Source organism: Gorilla gorilla, chromosome 10, assembly GCF_029281585.2.
Source record: "Gorilla gorilla gorilla isolate KB3781 chromosome 10, NHGRI_mGorGor1-v2.1_pri, whole genome shotgun sequence".
Classification (NCBI taxonomy): domain Eukaryota; kingdom Metazoa; phylum Chordata; class Mammalia; order Primates; family Hominidae; genus Gorilla; species Gorilla gorilla.
In genome coordinates, this window is record NC_073234.2 from 116,210,071 (window position 1) to 116,236,012 (window position 25,942).

The 25,942-nt window shown below is 38.4% G+C and overlaps 1 protein-coding gene across 5 annotated transcripts in view; it reads left to right on the forward strand.

The window, feature by feature from the left end:
• The window catches only part of ANO4 (anoctamin 4), a 417,441-nt gene that overhangs the window by 76,987 nt on the left and 314,512 nt on the right, over positions 1 to 25,942 (forward strand). The window contains exon 1 of one of the 5 annotated variants that reach the window (XM_063694241.1): positions 156 to 731. The exons of the other annotated variants lie outside the window; for them this stretch is intronic. The gene's annotated coding sequence lies outside the window, so the exon portion shown is untranslated. Of the gene's footprint in view, positions 1 to 155; positions 732 to 25,942 lie in introns of those variants that run through there. 5 annotated transcript variants of the gene reach the window in all.

Consider the following 25,942-nt stretch of genomic DNA (forward strand, 5'->3'; position numbering starts at 1 on the left):
CATGCCGTCAGACATCATTTAGGGGACTTCAAGTCTGGCTTCTTGCAGAGATGCTGTGGGATGCCTCAAAAACTTCCTGCATGGCTAGTGTAACTATGGGGCTTTAGATCTTTGTTAAATACAAGCAAACATTAACAGCAGCAGTGGAGAGGATGAGTTGCCAATCCTCCCAAATTTCTTTTCCAGGCAGGGGGTTGTCCTGCCGCTCTCAGAACTGGCTGTCATCTACTGCTCTCTTGTCACACTGACACGGCCCCCTGGCTGGGCTGATTGGTCGCTGGCAATAACTGATATGGAATACTGATGTTCTCTCCGGCAGTTCCTTCCACTCTAAAGAGACTCCTTTTCATCCCTCTTCTCGCCTTTCCTAGCCCAGCCTAGTGCCCACCCTCCCCCGACCATGCCTCCCCTGCACCTGGGGAGGGGGAGGACCAGTCCTGGGCGTGATGCTCTGAGACGGTGGTGAAATCCACCAGGCTGCTTTCACTCCGGCTCGCTCTCGGGAGAGTCCTGTTCCAGACTTCTCAGGGTTTTTACAGCACAAACAACTGCATACGGCCCAAGGGGAGGCTGAAAAGGACTTGTGTGTGGTGGTTTTATTGCCTGTCATCACTTTGCTGGCCTCCTTCCGACTGGAGCCTGGAGGTTCACAGTGGATTTCTTTCTGCCGAAGACACCAAGGCACTGAGGAAGGATCCCTTCTCCTTCTGTTGACTCTTTCTATTTTTATGGTAAGTGCTTACATTGAATGAGCTGCTCTGTTGCTGCAGTGAACTGAACCGTTCGTTACCCCTCTTCCCAGCTAAGCTTAGTGACCTTCCTTCTGCATTTCCTCTGTTTTCATGGATCTTGTCTGGGATGATCCAGCTTCAAAAATGCCAGGGGTCATTTGCCTGGAGTGTTTGTCTTTTTATCTTTTTTCCATAAACGTGAGCTCTTCTGCTGTGATACGAATATAAGTGCTCTGTCTTTGTCCTTGAAGCAGCAGCCGGGGAAATGTGTTCACGATGGTAAACTGCAGCAGCGTGCAGGGAATCTGTGGAGGATGACTGACAAATTTGGGCAGGATGAATCCTCAGTGTGCCAGGGGCACTCACTCAGGATCAGAAGGGCTGGGGGTGACCTGCCCACATAGCAAACTCTTCCATCTTTCTGGGTAAAGATGAGCACACACGTGTGAGTTATGTTGAGTCTGCTGTGGGCAGCTGTGTTTTCTGCACCTGCCCGTGTGGGTCTGGGATGACCCTATATCTTGTGGGGTTTACAACTTGGGCAGGAACATTCTCAGCAGGAGGAATCCTGAGCTGGCAGACGGAGTAGACTGCATGACCTCATTGCTTCTTTCCCTTCTGAGTCTCAGGGTACCCAGTTCTGCAAACCATATTTTGCAGGCTCTTCAGAGAGTGGTAGGGCAGTGATGACAGGAACATTTTTGAGTTGACAACATAGTTTTGTCCTCCTGCTAGGAGATAAAATACTTTGAGGTTATTAGAATGGTTAGACTTTTCTAGGAGAACATAAGCAGGTTTCTGACGAAGACTATGGATGTGGCAGATTGTTTATTCCAGGGGCATTACTCTTACAATAGTGCTCTAATTTTTCACCTGGTCTCCTGAGGTTTGCTGCAAAGAGCATCACAACTTCAAGTCTATTACTGGCAGCTTCTTGACACCCAAAGGAAACCAAGAACATTTTAGTAGTTTCACTCCTGTTTATTGCAGGAGTCTCTCTTAACAGGGATTTTTTTTTTTTTTTTGGTAGCAGGTGTGTCGAACTATTTTGGTCAAAGCATCATTCCAAAGAATAGCTTCGCAGTTGTAATTCTATTTAGTTATTTTCAAGTCTTGGACCGGAGGTGGGTTATCTTATTTGTGTAGGTTTTTCCATTCTGGTCCATTTCACTCTAGAGAGGGTTCTTGCCAAATGTAATTCAGTCTCTGATTCATAAGGTGCTGTGTCTCTGATTCATAAGGTACTGAACTAATACAATGTGATTTTTTGTGATGAGTGAGGGGAGAGAATGTGGGGTGAAATTTCCAGTCTCTCCTCCTGCTCTTTGGGAGTTTGGAATGTAAAGTTCCCTAACTGTCTTGCTCATTTTCACTACTTTTATGTCCCCTGTTCATGTGGATTTTTCTTAAAATAGTGGTGATGACATCAGACATATGCCTTTACCCTCTTCTCTGGGTCCAAAGTAGATGCGTTTGTTGTTCTGTTTTTGTTTGTTTTTTATTTCAGTGAAGGGTTCCTTGCATTTGTAAAAGCATACGTTTAAATAAAAAACAAGAATTTGTAGATGTTTACATGTTAGCCCTGTTCAAGAGTAAAACCAGCACAGAGGTTAACAGCAAAAAAAAAAATTCAAAACAATTTTTAAAATATTATCAGCATTGCTTGGCTTAGCTGTTCTAATATCCACTCTTCCCTACACTCGATTGTGGTTCGCGGCAATACTATATTGTAATTTGACTGTCAGACTGCTCTGCTTCCTCTTTAATTCTTTAATGTTTAGCTGTTTACTTTCATCCTTAATGGTGTGTTCTTACTTTGCTTAATCTTTTTTTCTCTTTTTCTAATTGAAAGGATGTTATATAGCGCCTGGTAACTCAACTGAGGATACTCATTAAGATGGAAAGTGTTAGAATCAGCTTGGGTGTCATGGAAATAGACTCAGTATTTCTCACTGCAGGCAATTTCAGAATCATTTAGAACATATTTCATTTTAATTAGTAGCAACTTTAGCCTTGAGAAAAAACATGATTTAGGTTTCCTTTATTTTGCTAAACAGATTGTTTACCTATGCAATCAGAATTGTATATATATGTGCAATTGTTTATATATATGTGTGTGTGTATATATATATATACACATATACAAGCGTGTACACAAATGTACTGTTGTTTGTACTGTGTCAATTGTATATACTTAAAACAATTGTTGTAGCATGCCCATTTAGAGAACAGAAGGAAAATTCCTCAGATATTGCTTTAACTGGCTCTTTTTTTTTTGGTAAGGATTTCCCCACTTCCTAGACCCCACTTCCAGATAATGCCTTTAAGAATTTCTTTGAATTGGGAGAGTGCATTCTTCAGCATTTCCTTGTCTCACAGCATGGTGTCATGTTAATTCCTTTGCAGGGTCTCTCAAAGCAGCATAGAAAACTACTGCAGGAAAAATTGATAAAAGCTGTGCTGAGCGGAGCCTGTAGCCTCTTGGTGTGATGAAGTCACTGCAACATTTTGTGTGTATTTATTTTGCTGCTATGCCTTGCAACTGATTTTGCTTGCAGACTTAGCAAATTGAAGTTATTTAAAATGGGTCTGGAAACACCTAGATTGGTGTAGATGCAGTTGATGCAGTTATTCTTTTTTTTTTTTTTACACTCTTTAATTACAACTATCATCAAAACTGTGCTTTCACTGTTTCTTTTGGTGGTGGTTTAATTTGAAACTTGCAGCTTAAATTATAAACCAAGTCTCCATTTTAAAGTCCTCTTGCCTTCTGCTTTCTCTCTTCTTGACTTTTGCCATTTTATATATGTGAACATGCCTACATGTACACAGACAAACTCAGTGAAAAATGTACAACAATTAATGAAGAGTTGATTACAGCTTTTCTTTTAGTAACCAAACTCCAAATGTTGAAACCATAATCATGTAACTGAGGGAAGAAATTGTTTCTGTTAGTATATATATAACCTCATACTTCTGCAGGCATTCTTATCATCGAAACTGTTTTCCATAGTTGATTACCAGGACCAGAAATAGAATTCATTTTGCATTTTAATTAATGACATTCTGGATCTGTCTAGGTTGGACTGCCCTCAAACCTTGATATGTTTACTGTCTAAAAGGTCTTTGTGTTAAGAGGGGGAGTTTATGGGTGTTATAAAGTAAAATCGTTTGATTATGTGATACAGCTTTTCTTTGGTAACTGAGTGAACCATATCATTAGAATGTTGGCTGAATTTTTATGTTGCTTTTCCCAATATTATTTAGCCAATATAATCCCTTTTACCATCTCTTTGAGCCCCTTTTACAGAGTACAAAGAGTTATGTGCGACTCCCACATGAGGCTTCTTAGAGGGAAGACTGTTCTTCAGCAGAGATTCAGAACTACTTCTAGCACCAGCTCTGGTAATCTACTTGGAAAGGAACTTGCAATTCAATTGGCAACTCAGGCAGATTGTATAAAATAGGAGAAATGCTTCATGAGCTGTGTTGAATACTGTATTTTTGATCTGTGCCTCCTTACTAAATTCATTTAGGACTGTCGTTACTAGATCAGTTTTGCAGGGAAAAAAAACATGTCCTCAGTAGCATAATAATCTATCCAGACTGTCATAAATGTTTATGTTGCAAGTTATACTTCTTAGGAGTTGGAGGGAGATGGCAGAATTTTGGAGGAGAACCAAATCACAGCCCCAAAATAATGCAAGACGAAAGGGGAACATTCTTCCTATGTTTAGCATTTAATTCTCCAGTCAGGCTGTTTGCTCTTAAGTCTGAAGAGCGAAGAAATGTAAAAACACATAATGACAGGTTTTGTGGGCTTTTTCTCTAATAGAAATCTTTAACCCTTAATTAGGCATCTGCTGACTGACCTTTTGGTGTGTGTGAGCCAGCAGCCATTCTTATAGAAAGCAGACATAATGTAATACAGTAGGAATTCAGTTACTTACATCTTTCCTGTTGGTCCCCCACAGGGGACCTCCTGTGAGTGTCAGAGAGGGAATGAGTGTCTGGAGACCATCAGAGACCACAGCCAGTCACAGAGAGATATCTTCAAGCCCCTTGGATTCCAGTTCAGCCCCCACCACTAACTGGCTGTGTGACTCAAATTCTGGATCTGCTACATGAAGCTTGGACCAGATAATCCCAGAGGACTGTAACCCAGCCATTAAAAATTGTGAAGTATTAATTCACTTCTATTTGCTACTAGATGAACGATTATTTCTAAGACAATTGACCCATATTAGACATTCCTGGAGGGAGTAGGCTGTAACTTCCTTTGACCCTGCAAAGCCCCCAGAACTGTGACAGTGACATGAGCATCAGTGTTACTCAGAAAAGTGTGATCATGGTACCCTTCATGAACAGGGCGAATATGTATATGATTATGATGACTATCTGTTTATCCTGGCACATTTTGGAAAGTCTCTTGTGATTGTCAAAAAGGACCTTGGCCAGGGGCGGTGGCTCATGCCTGTAAATCCCAGCACTTTGGGAGGCCGAGGTGGGCAGATCATGAGGTCAAGAGATCGAGACCATCCTGGCCAACATGGTGAAACTCCATCTTACGAAAAATACAAAAATTAGCTGGGCATGGTGGGGCGTGCCTGTAATCCCAGCTACTCAGGAGGCTGAGGTAAGAGAATCACTTGAACCCAGGAGGCGGAGGTTGCAGTGAGCCAAGATTGCGCCATTGCACTCCAGCCTGGCAACAGAGCAAGACTCCGTCTCAAAAAAAACCAAAAGGAACCTTAAGGAGCAATTTACCTAATCCTCTCATTCCACAGAAGTTAAGGAAGTGATATGACTTCCCTAAGGCTGGAGACTCACATAGCACCTGGGCAGGATGACTTTAGTGTAAGGTGCATTCATTTACTCAGAACCCTGCTCCATTCCCAGTGTGGGGCCCCTTCCATGATACACAGCTGACACTGTGCCATTCATTGTTCACAAATCTGCTTTGTGGCATCTGTCTCACTGGTGTCCATTATTTCTGGGTTCATTTCATGCAGATTACGTGGCTGTACCAGTCAGAGTGAGTCATATCAAGCAAATGTTTATGGTAATTTGTTTATGCTTGTGTGGAAATGCATTTTTATGTTGAAATTCTGCTTTTCCTATAAACATTTAAAGAATTTTACAAAAACTATGCATAGTTTTTCCCCTTTGCTTAAACTATTTAAATGATCATTGATTTCTGTATAGAGGGGGTGATGTTTGTGAATTAATTCCTTCACCATTCACTCATTTACCTGTTACTTACTGAGCACCTATTGTGTCCACCCTACTGCCAAGCAGCAGAGATCTAGTGGTGAGACAGCCAGACACATCCACTCCTCTTGAGGAGTTCAGAGTCTACTTATACTTCATGGAGTTGGTTGTCTTTTCATTGTCAGCCAGTGTTCTATTTACTGATTCACAATTTCTCAAAGAATCTGGTTGAAAAATAGTTTGCTTGGGCAGATTTTTTTTCCCTGTGGTTATTCCATTGAGAAATACTTTTCGTAGAAGGGCACCTTTGCTGTCGTGGTGACATATATCTTCCAATTTTCGAAGATATTATTTTTAGCTTCTGATTTTGTGACCTGACTGAACAGAAGAGACAAATTAGCTAAACTTATTTGCACTATTGTTGTGATTCATGAAATGACAATTCATGTCTTTGATAAAACTTACCTGTTTCCTAGAATCTTAAACTGACAGCCTGGATAGCACAGTGTCCATGGAACAAATCACAGATTAAATACCACACTCCTTTGCCTTGCATATCAGGCCCATAACAGTGTACAGCCCTTGCTTCCTTGTTCTATGTCTGGTTCTGAAGTTCCATGGAATGCTCTAGGAGTACCAAAACCATTTGCAATACTCAGAAATTTACAGTGCTCTCACTTGCCTCAGTGCCTTTGCACATGCTATTTCCTCTTCTCTCTTCAGACTAAACTTTCAAAGCAAATTTGATGTAATCTCCCTTGGAAGTGTTTTGACACTTGCCATCCTTATTGACTTCTTTTGCCCAGAGCTGAGCTAGGTATACTATCTCTGTTGTTCTGTATCCCTCACGACCTTACAGACTGTTTGTCTACTTGTCTCTCTCTCTCTCTCTCTCTCTCTCTCAAACAGACTTTTTGTTTCTTGAGGGCAGGGACTATATGTTCTGTACCTCAAATCTTGGTTTAGTGACTGCTGTAGAGCAGATAACCAGTAATCCTTGAACAAACAGATGGGAATCACCATCTAAAACCTATGGTGCTGTCATTGGCAGCTTCTGCTCTATGTGGAGAGTTTAATTTTTCAAACCGATGTGACTATGAATTATACTGAGAAGGATAAAGAGATTGGCAGACATCCTGATGTAGTTCATTAGAAATTCTATTCAAAACCCCAGGAAATGTTTCTGCTTTCAAATGAGTTTCAGCAAAGTAAACAGTGAAAATTTATTAAGTGCCTTCTATAAGCAAAGCATTGCATTAAGTACCAAGGAATGAAAGTTTGTTTTTTTTTTTTTAGAAAGCACAATTCCTGTCCTCCAGAAAGCCACAAACTAGTGAGGGTTTGTCCCATGTGTCAATGAATGGTAATGAGGCTGACTGCTATAAACAGAGACTGTAGTCAGCTGTATACTTGCAGATAAGGCAGGGGGTAGAAAGGGCATTCTAGACAGAGGGGCTGGCTTGAGAAGGAACTTAAAGTTATGATGGTCATGCCAGCAATCAGGTGACTTTGATGGAACAGGGGCTGGGGGTGGGGTGGAGGGAAGGTGGAAAATGCAAGGAAAGATGAGGAACGTTGTGTGGGGAGACGGGAATGGTATCAGGAACTCTAAATGCTGTTTATTATTTTTGAAAGTTGGAGGATAGTTAATAGGGTCTGGAAAATGCCAAATGGAAATTTGTTTGGAATCTCTCCTCAGGTTTAATTAAATCAAGTCTGTATTCTGCAGGGAAAGAGAGCAGTTGTGCAGTACATAACTGCGTAACACGTTTTTTTCTCACCCATCCCTTTTGCCCTTGAGGGTACACTTTGCCATTCAAAGTCATCACAAGGAAGTGAAGCCAGGAAGTCTAACTTAAATCAATCAGTTTAGACCTGAAGGGAATTTAGCATTGAGATCACTGAGGTGCCTGTTAACAAACTGTCCAGGGTGTGGAAAACCCCCTGGGTCTTTGGTGCTGTATTTCTACTGTAAAAATTTAGTTATTTTTTTATTTGACAATTAACTTTGTGCTATTTACAAGGAATACAGTTGTTTTATGAACCAGTGAGATACGCGTGTGTAAGTTTGTTTCATGTAGGTGAAAAAGTGGCTTGGAAAATTCTGTCTGTGATAGATTCAATTCATCATCAAAATATGATTTCTGCTTGCCTTGTCCCTCCTTTCTTTTTCCTAAAAGAATGAGTGAACATATTCTTAGGGAATGGTAAGTTGGTAGGTTTTCTGCATCTCATAATTAGATCTGACCAGATGACTCTCCACCTTGAAATTAATCTAAAAAGATTGAAGAATTTGGAGGAAGATCTCTAGATATCTTGACCAGAGCATGAAAGCAAATAAATTTTGCTTGTGGAGTGAGAGATGATGTGGTAGAAAAGAAGCTGCATTCATTCATTCATTTATTCATTCATTTGCTCACTCCACAAGTACTTATCGAGCATGTACTATGTTTCAGGGGCAAGAAACAGCAGTGGACAAAACAGTCAACTTCCTGCCTTCATGGAGCTAACATTCTGGTCAGAGTGGGAGGGGGAGACAGACAAACACATTAGCAAATACGAAGCAAGTCAGATGGTGATCAGTGCTATGGAGGGAAAAAAAATGAAGAATGCTTTGGCTGCTATTATCTTCACATTTAGTTCTCTTTAAAGTTATTTAACTTATGCATTATGGTTAGGTTATTTTCTTCTCTCCACTCATTGTTTTTAGCTGCCTATTTTTATATTCACTTTCTGACAATTCTATGATAAACCACCATCTTGAGGGTTTTTTTCCTCCTAGATAAAAGCAGCTTTTGAAATAATTGGAGTACTGTGAACAAAAGTTATAATGAAGCATTTACTTCTTGAATTGATTTAAAGAAAAGTACTACGGACATCAAAGCCCATTAGTATTTTTCTCAAGACTAAAGTTGTCAGAATTTAGAGGAACATGGGGTGGAAATGGATCTGTCCCTCACTTGACTCTGAGAGGAGCAGTTTGGGGTGTTCTGAGAGGATGAGAGCTTGGAGTATAGGGAACTCCAACCCCGGGAGCAGAGAAATGGTGGGATCACCCATGAGCAGAGCTCATTCAGAGAAGAGACGGGAGTGAATTAGAAAGTGAACATGCAAAAATTGAGCAAGGAATTTCTCTTTGGGAGGAAGGGAGGTAGGGAGGATAAAACCAGTGAGATAAATGTCAGTGAATAAACAACATTTACAAGAACAAATTCTGCCCAATATAGAACATCTGAGTGAGCTGGTTAGTGGAAATGGTGCCTCGAGATAAAAAACAATATTTAGGGATTTCCCAACATTCCCATCCTACATTTTGTGGGATCTTTAATTCAGCATCAATGTTCCATTTTACTGCAAGCAAGCCTTTAGTCAATACTTTCTACCTTGCTTCTAAAATAATTAGGATTTAAAGGAAAATGTCTCCTAGCGGTGGAGTGCCTGGGCTCTGGGGCAGACATTGTACCCATCCTTACTCTGCCACTTACTCACCTTTGGACCTTGGGCAAGTGAGCTGGTCTCCTTGTGCATCATTGTCCTCAATTATAAAAATGAGATTAACTAATAACCCCTACCTCAGAGTTGTTATGAGTGATAAATGAAATAGTCCATGGAGAGCCCTTAGCACAGTGCCTGCAAGATGATTGCATTATCTAACAATTGTTAACCTGTTATTACCATTACTTGTCTCTCTGGTGTTAGTGGTTTAGAGAAGTTCTCACATGTATATATGTATTTTTCCCCTTAGCAGAGCTTTTTTTTTTTTTTTCTTCAACTTTTAAGTTCTGCGGTAATGTGCAGGATGTGCAGGTTTGTTACAAAGGTAAACGTGTGCCAGGGTGGTTTGCTGCCCAGATCAACCCACCACCTGGGTATTAAGCCCAGCATCCATTAGCTATTCTTCCTGATACTTTCCCTGCTCACACTGACAGGCCCCAGTGTGTGTTGTTCCCCACAGTGTGTCCATGTTTTCTCATCATTGAGCTCCCACTTATAAGTGAGAACACATGGTGTTTGGTTTTCTGTTTCTGTGTTAGTTTGCTGAGGATAATGGCTTCCAGCTCCATTCATGTCCTTGAGAAGGACATGATCTTGTTCCTTTTTATGGCTGCATAGCATTCCATGGTATATATATACGACATTTCCTTTAGCCAGTCTATCTTTGATGGTCATTTAGGTTGGTTCCATGTCTTTGCTATTGTGAACAGTGCTGCAGTGAACAAATGCATGCATGTATCTTTATAATAAAATGATTTATATTTCTTTGGGTATATACCCAGTAATGGGATTGGTGGGTCAAATGGTATTTCTGGTTCTAGGTCTCTGAGGAATTGCTACACTGTCTTCTGCAATGGCTGAAGTAATTTACACTCCCACCAACAATGTAAAAGCAGTCCATTTTCTCCACAACTTTGACAGCATCTGTCGTTTCTTGACTTTTTAGTAATCACCCTTCTGACTGGCGTGAGATGGTATTTCATTGTGGTTTTGATTTGCATTTATCTAATGATCAGCGATGCTGAGTTTTTTTCATGTTTGTTGGCCACATGTATGTCTTCTTTTGAGAAGTATCTGTTCATGTCCTTTGCCCAGTTTTTAATGGAGTGGTTTGTTTCTTTTTCTTGTAAATTTGTTTAAGTTCCTTGTAGACTCTGGAGATCAGACCTTTGTCAGATGGATAGATTGAAAAAATTTTCTCCCATTCTGTAGGTTGTCTATTTGCTCTGATGATAGTTTCTTTTGCTCCTCAGAAGTTATTTAGTTTAATTAGATCCCATTTGTCCGTTTTTGCTTTCATTACAATTGCTGTTGGCATTTTCATGTGAAGTCTTTGCCCATGCCTGTGTCCTGAATGGTATTGCCTAGGTTTTCTTCTAGGGTTTTTATAGTTGGGTTTTGCATTTAAGTCTTTAACCTATCTTGAGTTAATTTTTGTGTAAGATGTAAAGAAGGAGTCCATTTCTATTTTATGCATATGGCTAGCCAGTTCTCCCAGCACCATTTATTAAATAGGACATTCTTTCCCCATTGCTAGTGTTTGTCAGGTTTTTTCAAAGATCAGATGGTTGTAGGGGTGTGGTCTTATTTCTGAGTTCTCTATTCTGTTCCATTGGTCTGTGTGTCTGTTTTTGTACCAGTACCATGCTGTTTTGGTTACTGTAGCCTTGTAGTATAGTTTGAAGTCCGGTAGTGTGATGTCTCCAGCTTTATTCTTTTTGCTTAGGATTGTCTTGGCTATCTGGGTTCTTTTTTGGTTCTGTATGAATTTAAAAAATAGTTTTTTCTAATTTTGTGAAGAATGTCAATGGTAGTTTAATGGTAATAGTATTGAATCTGTAAATTACTTTGGGAAGTATTGCCATTTTCATGATACTTGTTCTTCCTATCCATGAGCATGAACATTGATTATTCCTATCCATTTGTTTGTGTCCTCTCTTATTTCCTTGAGCAGTGGCTTGTAGTTCTCCTTGAAGTGGTCCTTCACTTCCCTTGCTAGCTCTATTCCTAGGTATTTTATTCTCTTTGTAGCAATCACTTTCTTCTTCCTGTTTGTGATTAATGATTTTAGGGTAAATCTTTTTGGAGGGATCTCACTTTTTTTTTATTCAGTCTCTTAGATAGTTATTATAGTTTGGAATTTACTTAGATTTTAAGTCTGTATCATAGAACCTAAACAGTGGAATTGGAGGACCATGTGGCCACAAGGTCCCTCTAGTCACAGTAAGTGATGTTGTGGCAGGAAAAAAGAAAAGTAGAGTGGATGAGAAAAGGAGCAACCTAACAGCAAATATGATCAATGTTCTTTTTCTCTGTTGCCATTCGGGAGGGTTTAGGGATGAAGGCTCCTTAGGTGGTGTTTAGTGTAGACAGGCTACAGCTTGCAGTTCCCTGGAGGGAATAGCCAGGAGAGTGTGATTTGTATAAACAGGGGCAGGAGGCTAAGGAAGAATAATTAGGTGCCAGTAAGTTTGTAGGAAAGAATTCTAAAAGTGGAATGCCTGGTTCACAGGGTATGCCAGTTTAAAAATTCTGATGGCTCTTACTGAATCACCATTAACAGAAGTGCGCCAGTTTACGCTCCCATCAGCAATGAATGAGAATGCCTGTTTCCTCACACCTATGCCCACTAGCAAACATTTTGATCTTTGCTAATCTGCTGGGTGAAAAGTAGCATCTTATAGTTTAATTTGAGCATCTTTTCATGTGTTTACTTTGTATTTTCTTCTTCTATGAGCTAACTCTTTGTTCATGCCCTTTGCAGGCCCACTTTCAAATATTGAGTTTTGATTTTGATTTTTAGGAGTTTTTTTTTGTTTTTGTTTTTGTTTTTGTTTTTATGAGACAGAGTCTCGCTCTGTCACCCAGGCTGGAGTGCCTTGGCGTGATCTCGGCTCACTGCAACCTCTGCCTCCTGGGTTCAAGCAATTCTCCTGCCTCAGCCTCCTGAGCAGCTGAGATTACAGGTGCCCACCACCATGCCCAGCTAATTTTTGTATTTTTAGTAGAGACGGGGTTTCACCATGTTGGTCAGGCTGGTCTCGAACTGCTGACCTCTTATCTGCCCGCCTTGGCCTCCCAAAGTGCTGGGATTACAGGTGTAAGCCACTGCGCCCGTCCAGGAGCTCTTTATATACTAGAAAAATTCACATTTCCTTATGATTTTTTTACCAAGTGTTTCTGCTTATTTTGTTATTTGTCTTTGATATTGTTTATGGTATTTGAGGCATAATAAATTTTTATATAAAGTTGTCACATATTTCTTTTGTATTTTCTGGGTTTTGTGTAATAATCAGAAAAGCCTAACCCACTCTGAAAACTCATGCTTCTACAATTTCCTTTTGTATTTTTATGTAAATAAAATCATACTTATTTGATTCATAATTATTTTGGATTAGTAATGAAATAGAAATTCCATTTTATTTTCCCCCAACAACTACCTAGTTCTCTCCAAACATTTCATGCACGATGTGTCTTTTCCTTGCTGGCTAGCTGGTGACTCTTGAGAAAGATGATTTTTACTTGGGCCAAGGCAGGGGTGACATGGAAGGGTATCATCATCTATGAAATCCCCTTATGTAGTTAGAACTATTTTTGGAGAGTCTGCTCCATTTTCTTGACTTCCAGTTTGTTGCAGTTCCACACTGTGTTAATCACTCTAGTTTTATGAATTTTAATATATGATATGGCTAGCCTCACCCCTATTACTCTTTTGTTCCAGGATTTTTTTTTGACCTTCCTACATGTTTATTTTTCTGAATAAACTTTAGAAATTGTCTCATTCGAAAAAACAATCATGTTTTGGAGAAAGGGTTAAATTAAATTTATAGCTTAATCTAGGGAGAGTGTTTTTTAACTTTTAAGTTCAGGGGTACAAGTGTGGGTTTGTTGCATAGGTAAACGTGTGCCAGGGTGGTTTGTGACACAGATCAACCTATCACCTGGGTATTAAGCCCAGCATTCATTAGCTATTCTTCCTGATGCTTTCCCTCCGCCCCTGACAGGCCCCAGTGTGTGTTGTTCCTCATAGTGTGTCCATGAGTTTTCATCATTCAGCTCCCACTTGTAAGTGAGAACACATGATGTTTGGTTTTCTGTTCCTGCATTAGTTTGCTGAGGATAATGGCTTCCAGCTCCATCCATGTCCATCCATGTCCATCCATGTCCCTGCAAAGGACATGATCTTGTTCCCTTTTATGGCTGCATAATATTCCACGGTATATATGTACCACATTTTCTTTAGCCAGTCTGTCATTGATAAGCATTTAGGTTGATTTCGTATCTTTACTATTGTGAATAGTGATGCAGTGAACATTCACATGCACGTATCTTTATGGTAGAATGATTTATATTCCTCTGGGTATATACCCAGTAATAGGATTGCTGGGTTGAATGGTATTTCTGTCTTTAGGTCTTTGAGGAATCGCCACACTGACTTCCATAATGTCTGAACTAATTTACACTCTCATCAACAGTGTATAAGCATTCCTTTTTCTCCACAACCTCACCAGCATCCTTTATTTTTTGACTTCTTAATAATAGCCATTCTGACTGGTGTGAAATGGTGTCTCATTTGATTTGCATTTATCTAATGATCAATGATGTTGAACTTTTTTTCATATTGTTGCCACATGTATATCTTTTGAAAAGTGTCTGTTCATGCCCTTTGCCCACTTTTTAATGGGGGTGTTTTACTTGTAATTTGTTTAAGTTTCTTACAGAAGCTAGATATAGACCCTTGCCAGATGTATAGTTTGCAAAAATTTGGGAGAATTTTTTATGATACTGACCCAACCTGTGCTCACACAGGGTATATGTTCCCATTTATTCAGATCTTCTTTTATGAATCTCCTTAGTTAATGTTTTAGGATATTCTTCCTATATATCTTGGCACGTATTTTTTAAAACATTATTTGACATGGTTTATAAGTATTTGTTTAGTCTTCACGTATTTCCAGAGGTATTGAGGAGTGAAAAAGGAATGGAAGTGTTTCTTTGACACCGTAAAATAGATTACCTGGGGAAAAATATTGAAACTTTTCATAAGTAAATGTAATTGATTCATTTTTTCTTTTATCTCTTCTGACCCTATATTTCGAATTGTTGATCTAACTATAAAAATGTATTTGTTTTAAATTTGCAATTGAATTTAGTAAGTGTTTTTCACACCCACAAATTCAAAGCACCAATTGCTGAGATTCTTTTGCAAAGTGTTCCATATCATTGTCTTATATTAATTCATTTGACTATTAATTAATTAGCTCAGTAAGCACTTAATGAACACTTACTATAGACCAAATGTTAGAAATATGAAGACTAATAAGACATGATCCCTTTCATTGAAAGATTTGCTGTTTACTCAGAGATGGAATGAAATGATGAAAACAAAGAATTATAATAATATAAGGTAATGTGCTTTACACTCTGGGAGGACAAGGCGGGTGGATCTGGATCACTTGAGGCCAGGAGTTCCAGACCCGCCTGGCCAACATGGCAAAACCCCATCTCTACTAAAAATACAAGAATTAGCCAGATGTGGTGGCATGCGCCTGTAATCCCAGCTGCTCTGGAGGCTGAGGGAGGAGAATTGCTTGAACCCAGGAGGCTGATATTGCAGTCAGCAGAGATCGCCCCACTGCACTCCAACCTGGGCGACAGAGCAAGATTCTGTCTCAAAAAAAAAAAAAAAAAAAAAGGGTAATGTGCTTTCATGAAAATATGTGCAAGGCAGAGTTGGAACGTGGAGTGGGAGAGCCTCAATGAGCTGTCCTGGGGCAATCAAAGAAGGCTTTACTGAGCAACCAGCATCTGAACTGAGACCATTTGGATGAGTTGCTGCCAGGTGGGCAGATCAGGGGAGGCTTCTTCAGACAGAGAAACTAGCAAGTGCAAAGGCACTGGGGCATGAATCAGTTACAAGTTATTCAGTCTGTGGGGCTTAGGAGATTAGGCTTAGCCAGTAGGCAGCTGCCAGATCTCAAAGGCTTTATATGACATGCACAAGAGGTTGTGCTATATTCTGTAGGCACTGGAGCAAATTGTGAGCAAGAAAAGGTCAGATTGTAGACTACATAACTCTGGTAGCCATATGGAGAGCAAATTAGAAGGGTATGGGCATAAAATCAGGAATACAAGTATGGAGATGATAACAGTGGGCCCAGTTAGAGACTGTTTTCTCTTAAACTAGGACAGTGACATTAGGAATGACAGAGAGCCCCTATGGAAGATTTATTCATTCAACAATTATTTATTAGAATCACCTGTATGCTAGGCTCTGTGCTGGATGCTAGGCATGCAGCAGTGTGCCAGACAGATATGCTCCCTGCTCCCAAAGACATCCCATTCAAATGGGAAGAGCCTGATAAGGTGATATGTAAGTTGATATGTTAAGCAGTGGTATATGATGAAGCAGAATGCAGCAGGATGAAAGGGAAAGGGAATGTGGTTAGGAGTATGCTGATCAGGATAGTCCTCTGGGCAAGGTGATGTTTGATCAGGACATGAGCTGGGGAGGGAGGGAGGGTATGAGCCAGGGAAATGGTGTCCAAGCACAGGGAAATGGTATCCAAAAGAGAAATGGTGTCCAAGCAGAGAGAACAGCCAGTGCAGAGGCCCTGAGAAGGAACTGTGCTTGGCATGATTAAGGAATAATGAGGAGGCCAAAAGGGCTAGAGCAGAGTGGTGGAGGAGGTGGCTTAAGTATTTAAATTTTATCCAGAATGAGATGGGGAGCTAGGGCATTATTTTGCATACAGCAGTAGCATGATTTGACTGGCAGCCTTTAAAAGGATGTCACCTGCTGCTGTGTGGAGAATAGAGGGAGTCAGGGTGTAAGTAGGTCAGTTACAAGGCTGGTGCAGAGGTCCAGAAAGGGAGGTGTTGATGGACCAGGATAGTGATTCTGGAGGTGGTGAGAGGTGGTAGAACTATGGATCTGTCTTGAACCTGGTACTAGAAGGATACAGGAAAGTGTGCATAGGAAGTAAAATGGGCAAGTGTAGATTAGATAACTGCTAAGTGTAGATTAGATAACTGCTAACTGTAGACATACAATATTTTAAAGGGAGATGAGGGAAGTATAGCCAGGGAGGGTCACTTTAGCAAGAGCAGTCCATATGGTCAGTAGGTCAATATGATGAGTACACCATCATGAACTCTTGCAGGCTAAACTTTTATTATTTGTATACTTATGAGCCACACTGGATTGTGTGACATGACTAAATAGAGAATTCCTGAAATCGCCTCTGGGAGGATGTATTAAATAGGGTCAATCAGAAGTACGTAAATGGTGTCTACTCTTGAGCAATAAAATTTATAGAAGCCACATCTAAATTTAGCTTTAAGCAATTTCGGAGCCTGAGAATTTTCAGGAAATAGTAATCAAAGCCCTGATAATACAAGAAATTGACATCCTTTTTGGACTGACATGGGAGAGGAATAATTTGGGCGGTCACAGAAACGGACTCACAGATCATAGATCTTGGGAATGTGGGGTCAATGAATTAAATATGGCTGAAAATTATAAATTACCTCACATATCCAATTGCTTTTAGCTAAAATCAAGAGAAAGGGCTTTCTAAAGCCTAGATACTTTTTTTCCATTAGCAAAGGGTTATAAGATGTTCTGGAGACTTGAGTCAGGCTAGTTCCCTTATCTTTGGAAGATATTCTTGAGTGATGCAGTGCTATCAGTTTCAAATAAGTATATTTTTGTAAATCAGGTGATGTTATATAATGAAACTCACATTTGTAAAAGTTTTTTATGGCTCCCAGCCAGGTGCCCCTTTTGTCAGACCCTGACTTTTGAAGGATTTTGGGCTGCTTATAAGGATTCAGAGTTCCCCTGCAAAATTGATGTTGGAAACCATACCCACAGTCTGCGCCAGTCATTGTGGACTGGATACATTTCCACAGTGTGAGATGAAATCAGAACTGAATGAGAGTGGCCACTGTTCTCTTGGCCATACCTGACCAAAGGTTCTAGTTTGATGCAGATTATTATTCTTTAGTTAACTGTACAGTAAACCATGCACAGTCCTCATTGTAATTAGGTGGGTTCATTCTTTCTTAATTTTACCTGCTGTTGTCATCATGAGTCACAAAGTTGAATAACTCTTCAGTTATTATTGTAGCCAGAGTGATGGATAAGATAGACTCCCCTAAACCATGGTAGTTGATATAAAGCTTTTCTTCTCTTGCCCCCATAGTTAGCACTCACTGGCCCCTGTTTTGTATAACCTTATACAGACTTATGTCATAGTGTGAATGATATACCACATGTGTGTACACATATGCACATACCTACTCACATATACACATACACACACATATATGTGTACACACACACACACGTAATTCCTCTCCTCTCCCCCACAGACTGTAGTAGGCACTTTGAATCATGAATCGTTCTTATTTTCCTTTTAATTATTAACACTTAGCTCAGCATCTGGCATAAAGTAGGAGCTCAAAACATGGTTGTCGATTGAAATCTAGAACTGGGTTTTGCATTTTCTTGTTATTGCTTTGTTGTTGTTCTGTTGATTAAGTAATCCTATACCTAGTTTAGGTTTGAATTGCTTTAGAGACCCTGATGATTGTGCCTTGTGTTCTTGGCCACTTGATTTTATGTGACAGTCTTCAGCATATTCATAACTCCAAGCTTTACAAAACAGGTAATATTTTATAGGGAAGTAGCTCTGTTGCCTTTCTGGATGTAGAAGCAGCATGAGATTATAGGATAAAACTCCAATATGTTTGTATTTATGTATATATATATTACCTTATTCATACATAATAATGTGTATACATACATAATAATATGAAGTCAAAGTAGATCAGAAGTAAAGAAGAGGTGGGAACAAAATGAAAGCAGGAATACAATTAAATTGCATGTCAGAATGACTTACATGTAAGATACAGAGGCCACCTTTAAAGGCTTTAAGCTTTCAATCAGCCAGAGGGAAAAGAACAGGCTTATGGGGGTAAAGATAAACCATTTGCTCAGGTTGATTTTAACCATACTCTTAGCACCAACATCAGATAAGAATTTCTCCCAGGAGTCCCCATGAAGAGTACATCGTGTTTTGTTATGAAAATCATCAAACTTTGCAAGGCTGATTCTCATAAGACAATTTTGTGTTAATAGCATTGCCTCAAGGCAAAATTTTATAAAAGCAATCGGCAAGGTTCTGTTTAGGAATCAGTTCTCTGCTGGTCAGTTTGACCCAGGGATCTGAAAAGTGGGTGGACTACTTGTCTTTAAGCAACCTTTCCTGTGTATTGTTTATCTCAAATAAAGCTTTGAAAATTGTTTTTTAACATTGAACTTGAAGTGGCACTACTCTCCAGCAAATAAGGGCCTACAGTGTAGCTACTATTCTGTGTAGCTAGTTAAGGAGAGACCTGGCGTCCTAGCAGTGTCAAATGAAAGCTGGTATTAGCATCCATATGAGGAAGCTGACTTGCCTAGCAAAGACATTTACCTGAATAGCAGGTTGCCCTCCTTATTTCCAAGGGAAGCATGGGAGAACCAAGCAGCTCAGCCAGGATTATGCATAGAAAATTGTTTGGACCCACGTTATTGCTCAGACAAATGGGTGATCCTCTCCAAGGGCTTTAAATAGGTCCTTTTGGGGCAGGGAACCCAAACACTTAGCAAAGTACAGAAGGTTTGAAGGGAATGAATTCCCAGAGTCTGGATTGTACGCTCAGTCTCATTTCTCACCTTCCCGTTTACAATCCCTCTTTTTCCATTTTAGCAAAGCAAGGCATCCTTCTTATCCATCTCAGATCTTACTATAGTGCATTGTGCAGGGGTGTAAAAACAGCCTGGGCACCAAACAGAGCAGCAATTGGAAATATTTCTTTGCAGAGAAGTATGGTAGTGTGAACAATAAAAGACTTTCCAATATAAACATATGCTACATTGGGATAAAACTCTGTGGGGAAGTGGGCTGGATATGAGTTAAAGGAGAAAAACTAGCGATGTAAATTTTCCAACTGATAAAAAGGAGCTTGAGCTTGGTCAGATATCTTAAAAATGGTTGAATGTGGGATATGACAGTTGTGTTTTAAAACCTCAATGTTTATGTATGCCATAAATTATATTCTTTGTAATCCTATAAGCTTATGATGAAGTCAACTTAAAACTTCACTGAGTTGGGGCAGATCTTCAGAAGGGGATACATAGCTTTTTGTTTTGTTTTGTTTTGAATCTTTGGGCCATGCGTGAGCAAACATGTTTGAAGACCACTCATCTACTGCATGTAATATGGCTCTCAATCAGTCCTCTAGCTCTTGCATCGACCTCAAGTGTTAGGTCAGCCTCTAGCTATAACTCCCCTCCCTGTTCTTACCACTACTTTATATTTACTTTAATATAAGCCTAACAGATTGCATCCATGATTCCTCTACCAAATAGGAAGATCTTTAATTCTCGAAAACAGTATACTATATACTCTGTAGTTTCCAGGAATTTTTTTGTGGTGCCTTATGTAAAGGCAAACTTTAAAAAAATTATTGAGATATAATTTACATATCATATAATTCACTCATTTCAAGTATAGAATTCAATAAGTTATAGTAAGTTTACCAAGTCGTGAAGTCATCATCATAAATCAGTTTTAGAACATTTTTGTCACCCCAATACGATTTATCATGCCCATTTACGTGAATGTTCCTACGTTTTTCTAATATTTAAGGGGCTACAAGTTCATATGACAACATGCGTAGAGAGCAGTAAGGATGGAGGAAAACAAGAGGGGCAGGGCCAGAATTTTATCATTTATGGAAGCATGAGTGCTAGCATCTTCTATTTTTATTTTTAAAAAACCACTCTGATGTTCTTCTGGTCCTCATATGTTTTTATTGATATAAATGTAACCAGATGTTAAGGAAGGACTCTGTCTATCTCAGTTTTGGCTAAGATCCCAATGGCCAAGAATACTAGATTAGGTTCCCCCATATCAGTTACCCATTTAGAACATACAAAACATTGTATGGGAGTTAGTTATTGTCTGCTCCATAATATGTATGAGGTTGATGTTGGGGCCCTGGTGAATGTGGGGGTGGGAGAAGGGTACTCCATCTTCACTTCAAACCAAGTGAGAGGAATCCTTATTGAACTTGACATTATGCCCTGATGGGAGTTTGGGGACATGAGGTTCACCTGAACCTGTGGAAGGCTGTGATGAGAGCTGCCGCTAAGAACAAAGTGGGAGAGGGGGCTGCAGGGAGATGGCTGCAAGTTGGTGGGACGAAGATGTGTGAGATTTTATCATGGATCAGGTGGATGCTCTGGGATCATTTTAACTTTGGAATGCACTCAAGAGGGATGCCTGGAGGGAATGGGGGAGAAACAGAGAGAGAGAGGGCATGAGCAAGTGCATAAGTGATGGTGGGGGGAATGGTTATCAGTTACCTAACTATTCTGGATACGTAAGAATGTAGTGCTTAGAGATTAGACAGAAAAATGACCCATTTGCCATTTGACCATCTGGGAGACATTATTGTATAGTCTTTAAATCTGATAAACCTGAATTTAAATCTCTCCCTGACCCTCAGCAAGTTACTTTATTTTTCTGAGCTTTCAGAGTTGTCATGGCCAGTATTTGTCGTAATGATATAATCATTGACTTTGACAAGTCCTGGAACTTGCCTTTCAAAGTATTTTTGATATTTAACACTGATTGATGAGTAGATAAATATGAATATTCTATATAGACAACATCTATGATCTAGCTAGAGATCTAAAAGTCATTGTTAGGTACCATAAGCGTGTAACATATAACATTCAATATTTTGCAAAATCCATGGTATTTCATTTACTATACTGCCATTTACTTGCTTATTTGGATTACGTAGGTGATAAATTTGTACAAGCCTGTTTTCATATACTTTGAAAGTGTGTGAAAATGATTGTATATAAATGGTAATTCTGATTTTCTCTAGAATACAATTCAGATTTACCAGCCTTCAAATAATATTATTTTAGATACTATTGTTAATAAATAATATTTTTTATTTAGCAAATAACTTTACATATATGTGTGTGTGTGTGTTTGTGTGTGTGAATTTATGCATGTGTATTTTTCCAGCCAACATGAAAGTCTTTTGAGGACAAAATTGAGTATTTGCCATCACAAAACTATAAATAACTTAAAAATTTGGCATATTTAAATATTGCAGTAAGCAATAATACTTTTATCCATTTATGCAACTTTTGTACAGAAACAGATCTTGTAGATTATCAGGTAGGATCTATGGAGTGAAGTTTGATAAACTTTTAAAGAGAATGAAGTTAATTTTTAAAACCTCTTAAACTCAACTCTTATTTATTCTTAATTGTGTTCTTTAATTTTTTAAATTGTGTTCCCGAAGCATTTAAAATATATAACTATCGTAGTACTGGATGCATGGCATAGTATTATTTCATTAATTCATTAATTTATTTAAAATGACTGTAGTGAACTCGTATGGTACAATCTCTGTCCTTATGGAGTCTAGAGTTCAGTGGGATAGATGCATGAAACAGACACATGAGTAATATATAATTACAAATTATGATCACTGTTATGAGTTACAGGCAAATGGCATGAGAGAATAACTGTGGAAGCATAATTTAATTGGAGGGAATGATTCTCTGATGAAAGATCTGAAAGATGAGTGGTCCATTATCAGTTGAGAATGGGTCAAAGAATATTTCAGATAGTGGGAACAGCATATTACAAAGGCCCTGTGGTAGGAAGGAGTATGAAATATTTAAGGAAGAGGCAAGGAGTGGATATAGATGCCTCATTTAGGAGGCAGTGGGAATAATTCATTCTGGAAATGAGGTAAACTAGACACTAGATTAGACTAGAATAAGTTAGTGGCAGTACAGTTAGAAGTGAGTGGATTTTAAGAAATAGTAGAAATTAGAGTCAATAGGACTTCAACTGTTTATAAAGGAGAAAGGAGAAGGTGTTGATAAATAAGGCTATTTGTAAAGGTGGATGGTTTGGATTCTAGCACATTGTACTGTGATTGTTATACCATAATTTATCTTCTGTGAACATTGCAAGGAAGTTTCTGCACTTATTTTCAAGTTTTGATGTGTATATTTTTACAATACTGTTCACTTTTCTAAACTTTTCAATTGTAAGTTTCTTATAATTGAGAATTGTTTTCTCTTTCTTTGGTATATGTCCAGAGTTCTTAGCCCTCTAAATTCAGTTGTTGAGTAAATTTTATTTTTTTAAAAAATAGAGATTAGAACATCTGATTTCAGATATTTAAAAAACTCAGATATTTATCTTGTGGGGAATGACTTAGGAACAGTTTCCTTGAATGTAGAGATTTGAAATACCAATTTGCCTTTGGGTCATTATTTTGTAGGAATGTGGGAAGATATAAAATTCAATGAGCAATATGATTAGGCATTTATATAATTCCTTAAGTATATGCTATGTAGATCTTTCAACATATATATTAAAAGATTAAAAAATGCTTGATTATCTGGCTCTGGGGTATACTTGTAAAACTTGCCTATTTGGTAAGGTTAAAACAGGCATGCATGTATTTTATATTCTAGCTGTATCTATGGTATATTAATAATATAACTGGTTTCCAGCAGACACAACCTAGGGTAATCCCTGCCTAGGCTTAGCCTAGTTAGAGCCTAGTTAGGTCTTCTTGGGTTTGGGTATGATTTGAGATATTGAAAAGAAAATAATTGAGGAGATTCAAAGCAGTATTCTAATGAAGCTATATGCAGGTTTACTAAACAGCCAACTTAGCCATTTATCTAAAAAAAAATATATGTAAAATGTGGGTTTTACTGTAATATAATTACCGAGTCTCCTTACCAAAGGATGGGAAAACTTTATAGCCATGAGTGACAGAAAGAAACTATTGTTCAGTTGTTGGATTCCATGTTTATGTCTGCTAAACTGGTCATTGATTTTCATACTGTGAACTTTCTTAACATTGCCAGGTATACAGTTAGAAGCCCTCTTATCCTAAATGCTTAGGACTAATTTCGTTGGTCAGTGGAAAAAGATGGTTAAATGAGGGAATAGTTAAAACAATGTGATACATGCATTTCTTGAACAATTTATTTTAACCTAAAACAAAAATTAATTTGCTAATATTTTGGTGGGGGCTAAGGGTTTTACTTCAAGTAATAATTCATTAATTTTTTTGTTTTACATTTTCTTTTTTGCATAAGCATGCCTGGAATTCATTACCTATAAGGACATAGACACTTGTGAAGACAATCCTAGTGCAGAATTCATCTAACTTTAATGAATCATTTCATTAAAGATTTCATGATTTCCCTTATTATTATTATTACTTATTATTGAATGTATGACTCAGCCTTATAAAGTGTTTCCTAAACTTTTAGCTTATTTTAAAAATAGAAACACCAACTTTCTTTTTACATTTACATTTCATTGGTTTACATGGTACTTAATTAAAATTATATAGTTACAATAATAAGTATGAATGACATAAAAAGTTTTGGAAATGAGCACAAGTAATTCTTGTTAAACACTATAATTTAAAAAAAGTGAAGGGAAATGGACCATTGTTCTAAAGATTAGACAACTTAAGCTATGAGGCTTGGTGAGCTGTGGGTATCAGTCTTTATGTTTAATAAAGGGAATGGAGATTGTTGGCTAAGTTGAGGTCAAGTAACAGAGCCCCCTTTTTGTGCTGGTTTCAGCCCATTACCCTTCAACTTTATTCACTAAATCAGATAGTTACAGTGCTGCTTAGAATAGCTCCTGATATTAAATAGTGTCAATAATAATACTTTAGCAGTCAGCTCTGAGCTTCATCATTATAAACTAGATAAATAATTAAAACAAATAATAATAGAATGTTTAATGGGGGAAATAGGCACTGTTGAGAGAACAGTCTAAGATTCAGATCATTTAGCTCTATGCCCAGGGATGCCTTACTCTAGGTTTGTGACATTGAATAAATCGCTAAACCTTTCTGGATTCAGCTTCCAAATCTACAGGCTGGTAGTTCTCAACAAATCATGATTTTGCTTCCCAGAGAACATTTGACAATATCTGGAGATATTTTTGATTGTCATAATCTGGGGAGTGTTCCTGATATTTAGTGGCTAGAGGCCAGCACTACTGCTAAGATCCTGCAATACACAGGACAGGTCCTAACAAGAAAGAGTTATCAGTTCAAAATTTTTGTAGTGCTAAAACTGAGGATCCTTGGGCTAGCTAATTTATGATGGTCTCTTCCTCTTCCCTATGTATCTATCATTCTCAAACTTAGGCTGATCATATATATATGTGTATATATATATGTATGTGTGTATATATATATTTCTATTTTAAATAACCTGAGTAATGACATTAGATGAATTTTGTTGTCTAGTAGGTCTTTAAATGATGCAATAGTAATTTTCAATGTCTTATATAACATAAACAGAGAAGAATAAATATAGCCAAAATTTACTACTCTGTACTTTTTCTAATTCAGCATTCCCAAATGTAAGTTAAATATAACTGTAGAAAACCCACAGTAGATTAAAATATTTATTCTTTCAGTAAAGGGACAGTTTACCAATGCTGTCAGGTAGATAGGTACCAGCAATATAGATAGGAAAGGGGAAAAGCTATGTAATGTTGGAGAGCTTAAATACTGTAATTCAGTTGAAAACTATATTTCAGCTAATAGCAACTTTGGGATTTATATATGTATATCCCTATGATTTAAAGTAAGATTCACCAGTGGTATAAAAATGATATTTTAGTGTGCTCAATTTTATGACTTGAGACCAGTTCAAAACAAGCATCACTGCTAGTATAATTCTAAATTATTTTGGAGGAAATGTATATTTTAAAATTCTTGGTGGTAATTAGTGATGATAGGTTCGCTGCTCTATACTTTTTTATGAAATAAAGTTTGACTTAAAGAACCTGAGAACAGGTTTCAAAAGTAACAGCATAGATACCAATCACATTTTTTCTGAGTTTTTAATTTGTTGACAAAATTTTTTTTTAAAAACTGTGATGAAAGCATGCGAGACTTGAGGTGGCTGTAGAAGGAGAAACTGAGTAAGTTCCTCTTCTTGTCTTGTTTCCTCTCCCTATTTCTCCTTCTCTGTTTTGCTTACTCCAACTCCATGCACACTTGAATCACCATGAATGGTGCCCAAGTTGAAGCCCAAATCAAGTTCCTTAGTTGGTGGGGCCGTGTCTTATTTGTCTTTTGATCCCTGGTATCTGGCATGTAGAGTCTCTAAGTAAACTCTCTGCCCTTGACCTTTCTGCATATTATAAGCTCTGTCTTTGGGTTCCTTCCTCCCTCTATTTCCCTTTTTTCTGCTTCTCTTCCCCTTCCTTCCAGTTTAGTTTGGCGTTTATGGTTTTCGTGGTTGTGTGGCTACTTTTCATCTAACATTTCTAGATGTTTAGAGCAGAAGGGGGGGCCCTCCCACCTGACCTCAGCCTACCACATTGTTGGAATCCATTCATTCTTCAGCCTATTAAAATCTT